The following is a 6,000-nucleotide window of genomic DNA, read 5'->3' on the forward strand; positions in this document are numbered from 1 at the left end:
TCTTAGCACTGCTTTTGCTGCGTCCCATAGGTTTTGGGTCGTCGTGTCTCCATTGTCATTTGTTTCTAGGTATTTTTTGATTTCCCCTTTGATTTCTTCAGTGATCACTTCGTTATTAAGTAGTGTATTGTGTAGCCTCCATGTGTTTGTATTATTTACAGATCTTTTCCTGTAATTGATATCTAGTCTCATAGCGTTGTGGTCGGAAAAGATACTTGATACGATTTCAATTTTCTTAAATTTACCAAGGCTTGATTTGTGACCCAAGATATGATCTATCCTGGAGAATGTTCCATGAGCACTTGAGAAAAATGTGTATTCTGTTGTTTTTGGGTGGAATGTCCTATAAATATCAATTAAGTCCATCTTGTTTAATGTATCATTTAAAGCTTGTGTTTCCTTATTTATTTTCATTTTGGATGATCTGTCCATTGGTGAAAGTGGGGTGTTAAAGTCCCCTACTATGATTGTGTTGCTGTCGATTTCCCCTTTTATGGCTGTTAGTATTTGCCTTCTGTATTGAGGTGCTCCTATGTTGGGTGCATAAATATTTACAATTGTTATACCTTCCTCTTGGATCGATCCCTTGATCATTATATAGTGTCCTTCTTTGTCTCTTGTAATAGTCTTTATTTTAAAGTCTATTTTGTCTGATATGAGAATTGCTACTCCAGCTTTCTTTTGATTTCCATTTGCATGGAATATCTTTTTCCATCCCCTCACTTTCAGTCTGTATGTGTCTCTAGGTCTGAAGTGGGTCTCTTGTAGACAGCATATATATGGGTCTTGTTTTTGTATCCATTCAGCCAGCCTGTGTCTTTTGGTGGGAGCATTTAATCCATTTACATTCAAGGTAATTATCGATATGTATGTTCCTAGTCCCATTTTCGTAACTGTTTTGGGTTTGTTATTGTAGGTGTTATCCTTCTCTTGTGTTTCTTGCCTAGAGAAGTTCCTTTAGCATTTGTTGTAAAGCTGGTTTGGTGGTGCTGAACTCTCTCAGCTTTTGCTTGTCTGTAAAGGTTTTCATTTCTCCATCACATCTGAATGAGATCCCTGCTGGGTAGAGTAATCTTGGTTGTAGGTTTTTCTCCTTCATCACTTTAAGTATATCCTGCCACTCCCTTCTGGCTTGCAGAGTTTCTGCTGAAAGATCAGATGTTAACCTTATGGGGATTCCCTTGTGTGTTATTTGTTGTTTTTCCCTTGCTGCTTTTAATATGTTTTCCTTATATTTAATTTTTGACAGTTTGATTAATATGTGTCTTGGCGTGTTTCTCCTTGGGTTTATCCTGTATGGGACTCTCTGTGCTTCCAGGACTTGATTAACTATTTCCTTTCCCATATTAGGGAAGTTTTCAACTATAATCTCTTCAAATATTTTCTCAGTCCCTTTCTTTTTCTCTTCTTCTTCTGGGACCCCTATAATTCGAATGTTGGTGCGTTTAATGTTGTCCCAGAGGTCTCTGAGACTTTCCTCAGTTCTTTTCATTCTTTTTTCTTTATCCTGCTCTGCAGTAGTTATTTCCACCATTTTATCTTCCAGGTCACTTATCCGTTCTTCTGCCTCAGTTATTCTGCTATTGATCCCATCTAGAGTATTTTTAATTTCATTTATTGTGTTTTTCATCGTTGCTTGGTTCCTCTTTAGTTCTTCTACGTCCTTGTTAAATGTTTCTTGCATTTTGTCTATACTATTTCCCAGATTTTGGATCATCCTTACTATCATTATTCTGAATTCTTTTTCAGGTAGACTACCTATTTCCTCTTCATTTGTTAAGTCTGGTGTGTTTTGACCCTGCTCCTTCATCTGCTGTGTGTTTTTCTGTCGTCTCATTTTGCTTATCTTACTGTGTTTGGGGTCTCCTTTTCACAGGCTGCAGGTTCGTAGTTCCCGTTGTTTTTGGTATCTGTCCCCAGTGGCTAAGGTTGGTTCAGTGGGTTGTGTAGGCTTCCTGGTGGGGGGGACTAGTGCCTGAGTTCTGGTGGATGAGGCTGGATCTTGTCTTTCTGGTGGGCACGTCCACGTCTGGTGGTGTATTTTGGGGTGTCTGAGGCCTTATTATGATTTTAGGCAGCCTCTCTGCTAATGGATGGGGCTGTGTTCCTGTCTTGCTAGTTGTTTGGCATAGGGTGTTCAGCACTGTAGCTTGCTGGTCATTGAGTGATGCTGGGTCTTGATGTTGAGATGGAGATCTCTGAGAGATTTTTGCCGTTTGGTATTACGTGGAGCTGGGAGGTCTCTTGTGGACCAGTGTCCTGAAGTTGGCTCTCCCACCTCAGAGGTACAGCCCTGATGCCTGGCTGGAGCACCAAGAGCCTTTCGTCCACACGGCTCAGAGTAAAAGGGAGAAAAAATAGAAAGAAAGAAAGAAAGAAAGAAAGAAAGAGGCTATAATATAGTGAAGTAAAAGAAAGCTATTATAAAGCAAAGCTATACAGACAAAATCTCACCCAGAAGCATATACATATACACTCACAAAAAAAGGAAAAGGGGAAAAATTAATATATCCTGCTCCCAAAGTCCACCTCCTGAATTTGGGATGATTCGTTGTCTATTCAGGTATTCAACAGATGCAGGCACATCAAGTTGTTTGTGGAGTTTTAATCCGCTGCTTCTGAGGCTGCTGGGAGAGATTTCCCCTTCTCTTCTCTGTTCGCACAGCTCCTGGGGATCAGCTTTGGATTTGGACCCGCCTCTGCGTGTAGGTCGCCTGAGGGCGTCTGTTCCCCGCCCAGACAGGACGGGGTTAAAGGAGCAGCTGCTTCGGGGGCTCTGGCTCACCCAGGCCGCGGGGAGGGAGGGGTACAGAGGAGGCGGGGCGAGCCTGCGGCGGCAGAGGCCGGCGTGACGTGGCACCAGCCTGAGGCGCGCCGTGCGTTCCCCCCGGCGAAGTTGTCCCTGGATCACGGGACCCTGGCAGTGGTGGGCTGCACAGGCTCCTGGGAGGGGCGGTGTGGAGAGTGACCTGTGCTCGCACACAGGATTTTTGGAGGCGGCAGCAGCAGCCCCAGCGTCTCACGCCCGTCTCTGGGGTCCGCGCTGATAGCCGCGGCTCGCGCCAATCTCTGGAGTTCGTTTAGGCGGCGCTCTGAATTCCCTCTCCTTGCGCGCCGCGAAACAAAGAGGCAAGAAAAAGTCTCTTGCCTCTTCGGCAGCTGCAGACTTTTTCCCGGTCTCCCTCCCAGCCAGCTGTGGTGCGCTAACCCCTTCAGGCTGTGTTCACGCCGCCAACCCCAGTCCTCTCCCTGCGATCCGACCGAAGCCCGAGCCTCAACTCCCAGCCCCGCCCGCCCCGGCGGGTGAGCCGACAAGCCTCTCGGGCTGCTGAGTGCTGGTCGGCACTGATCCTCCGTGCGGGAATCTCTCCGCTTTGCCCTCTGCACCCCTGTGGCTGCGCTCTCCTCCGTGGCTCCGAAGCTTCCCCCCTCTGCCACCCGCAGTCTCTGCCCGCGAAGGGGCTTCCTAGTGCGTGGAAATCTTTCCTCCTTCACAGCTCCCTCCCACTGGTGCAGGTGCCGTCCCTATTCTTTTGTCTCTGTTATTTCTTTTTTCTTTTGCCCTACCCAAGTACGGGGGGAGTTTCTTGCCTTTTGGGAGGTCTGACGTTTTCTGCCAGCATTCAGTGGGTGTTCTGTAGGAGCAGTTCCACGTGTAGATGTATTTCTACTGTATCTGTGGGAAGGAAGGTGATCTCCGCGTCTTACTCTTCCGCCATCTTCTCTTCTCCCCCCTCAGGGATACTTTTAACAACAGAAGTGCCAAACTACAAAGAAGTGGAACCCACAAACATCGTTGAAGAAATTAAAGATGACCTAAATAAATGGAAAAACACCCCAGTTCATGGATTAGAAGATTTTATATCGTTATGACAGCAGTACTCCCTAAATTTTTCTACAGTTTCAATGCAATCCCTACCCAAGATTCAAGTTGTCTTTTTTTTTTTCTTTTTGGCAGAAATTATTGACAAGCTGATCTGAATATTCCTATGACCTAAGAATAGATAAAACAATCTTGAAAAAGAAAAAACAAAGTTGGAGGAGTCACACTAATTAGACAGTGTGGTAGTGGCATAAAGAGTGACATATAGATCAATAAAATAGGGTTTATAGTCTAGAATAAACCCTTACATTTATAATCAATCGCTTTTTTTTTTCATTTTTTAAGTTTATTTTTATTTTTCTGATTTTTTTTTTTCTTATGATCAATTGATTTTTGCCAAGGGTGCCCAGACAATTCAATGGAAGAAAGAATAGTCTTTGCAACAAATGGTACTACGACACTGGCTATCCACAGGCAAAAGAATAAAACTGTACTACCTCAATGCCACATAACAAAAGTTAACTAAAAAATGATCATAGAACTAAAAGTAAGAACTACAATTATAAAACTTTTAGAAGAAAATAAAGAGTAAATATTTTGTAACCTTGGGTTAGACAATAGTTTTAGATATGACATGAAAAGCACAAGTGACAAAAGAAGAAACAGACAAATTGTACTTTGTCAAAATTAAAACTTTTGTACCACAAGTAAAGTCATCAAGAAAGTGAAAAGGATGGCACAGAATGAAAGAACATGTTTGCAAAACATATCCTAATAAGGGACTTGTATTCAGAATAGACAAAGAAACAGAACTCAGTAATAAAATGACAAATAAGCCAATTTTAAAATGGGCAAAGGATTGGAATAGACATTTCTCTAAAGGTAAACAAATGGCCAATAAGCATATGAAAAGATGCTCAACATCTTAGTCATTAGCGAAATGCAAATTAAAATCATTAAAAAGTGAGATACCTCTTCACACCCATTAAGATAGTTATTATCAAAAGACAGACAACAAGTGTTGATGAGGATGTAGACAAACTGAAATATGATCCAGGTGGGAATATAAAATGGTGCAGCCACTTTGGAAAACACTTTGGCAGTTACTCAGAAGCTTAAACAGAGTTACCATATGATCCAGCAATTCTACGCCTAGGTATATACGTAAGAAAATTGAAGGAACATGTCCACACAAAAACCTGTGCATTAATGTTTACAGCAGCATTTTTCATAATGGCCAAAAAAGCAGAAACAATCCACATGTCCAACAACTCATGAATAAACATGTTGTATATGTATTTGAAATACTGTTTGTTACTGTTCATAACAAACAACAAGTACTGATTCCTGCTACAAAATGGATGAACCTTGAAAATATTAAGTAAAAGAAGCCAGACACAAAAGGCCACATATTGCATGATTTGCTTATAGAAAATGTGCCCAATGGGCAAATCCATAGATACAGAAAGTAGATTAATGGTTGAAGGCTAGGAAATGACTGTGAAGGGGCACAGGGTTTCTTTTTGGTATGACAAAAAGTTCTGGAATTAGTGGTGACAGTTGTATAACCTCCTCTGAATATATTAAAAACCACTGAATTGTATACTTTACAAGAATGAATTGTAAGGTATGTAAATTTTATTTTTAAAAAATCAATAGAGATTGACCAACGCTGAGACATACCCTGGGAAAGTAAGAAAACTTAAATTTTAAAAACCCAACAACAATCCAGGATCCAATAGGGAAAAAATATTAGGGTTGCCTCTGGCACAGAAATATTAATTGTATGTGCCCAGAAAGGGGGAGCAAATCTGACTGAGTTTTGAATTAAAGATTATTATTCAAAAGTTTTATACCCAAACAAGTTGTTATTCCTATACAAAGGTTACAGAATGATAATCTCAAATTTATAAGAACTGAAGAGATGCTCACTCCTGAACAACTGTTGAAAAATCTAGCTAAATAATAAAATTATTTAAATTAATAAACTCACAAACAGTTACACTGAAAAGACTGATGATATTGACCCCCTTTAAAAAACACATAAAATGGTGATTTTGCTTATAACATGGAAGAAAAATGCTATACTTCTTAAAAATAAAGCTAATCAATACAGTAGTAATACTACCATAATGAACTGAGACAACATTCACAAAATTAACGAATATTGTTATGTT

This window comes from Balaenoptera borealis, assembly GCF_965194805.1.
Source record: "Balaenoptera borealis genome assembly, chromosome: 15".
Classification (NCBI taxonomy): domain Eukaryota; kingdom Metazoa; phylum Chordata; class Mammalia; order Artiodactyla; family Balaenopteridae; genus Balaenoptera; species Balaenoptera borealis.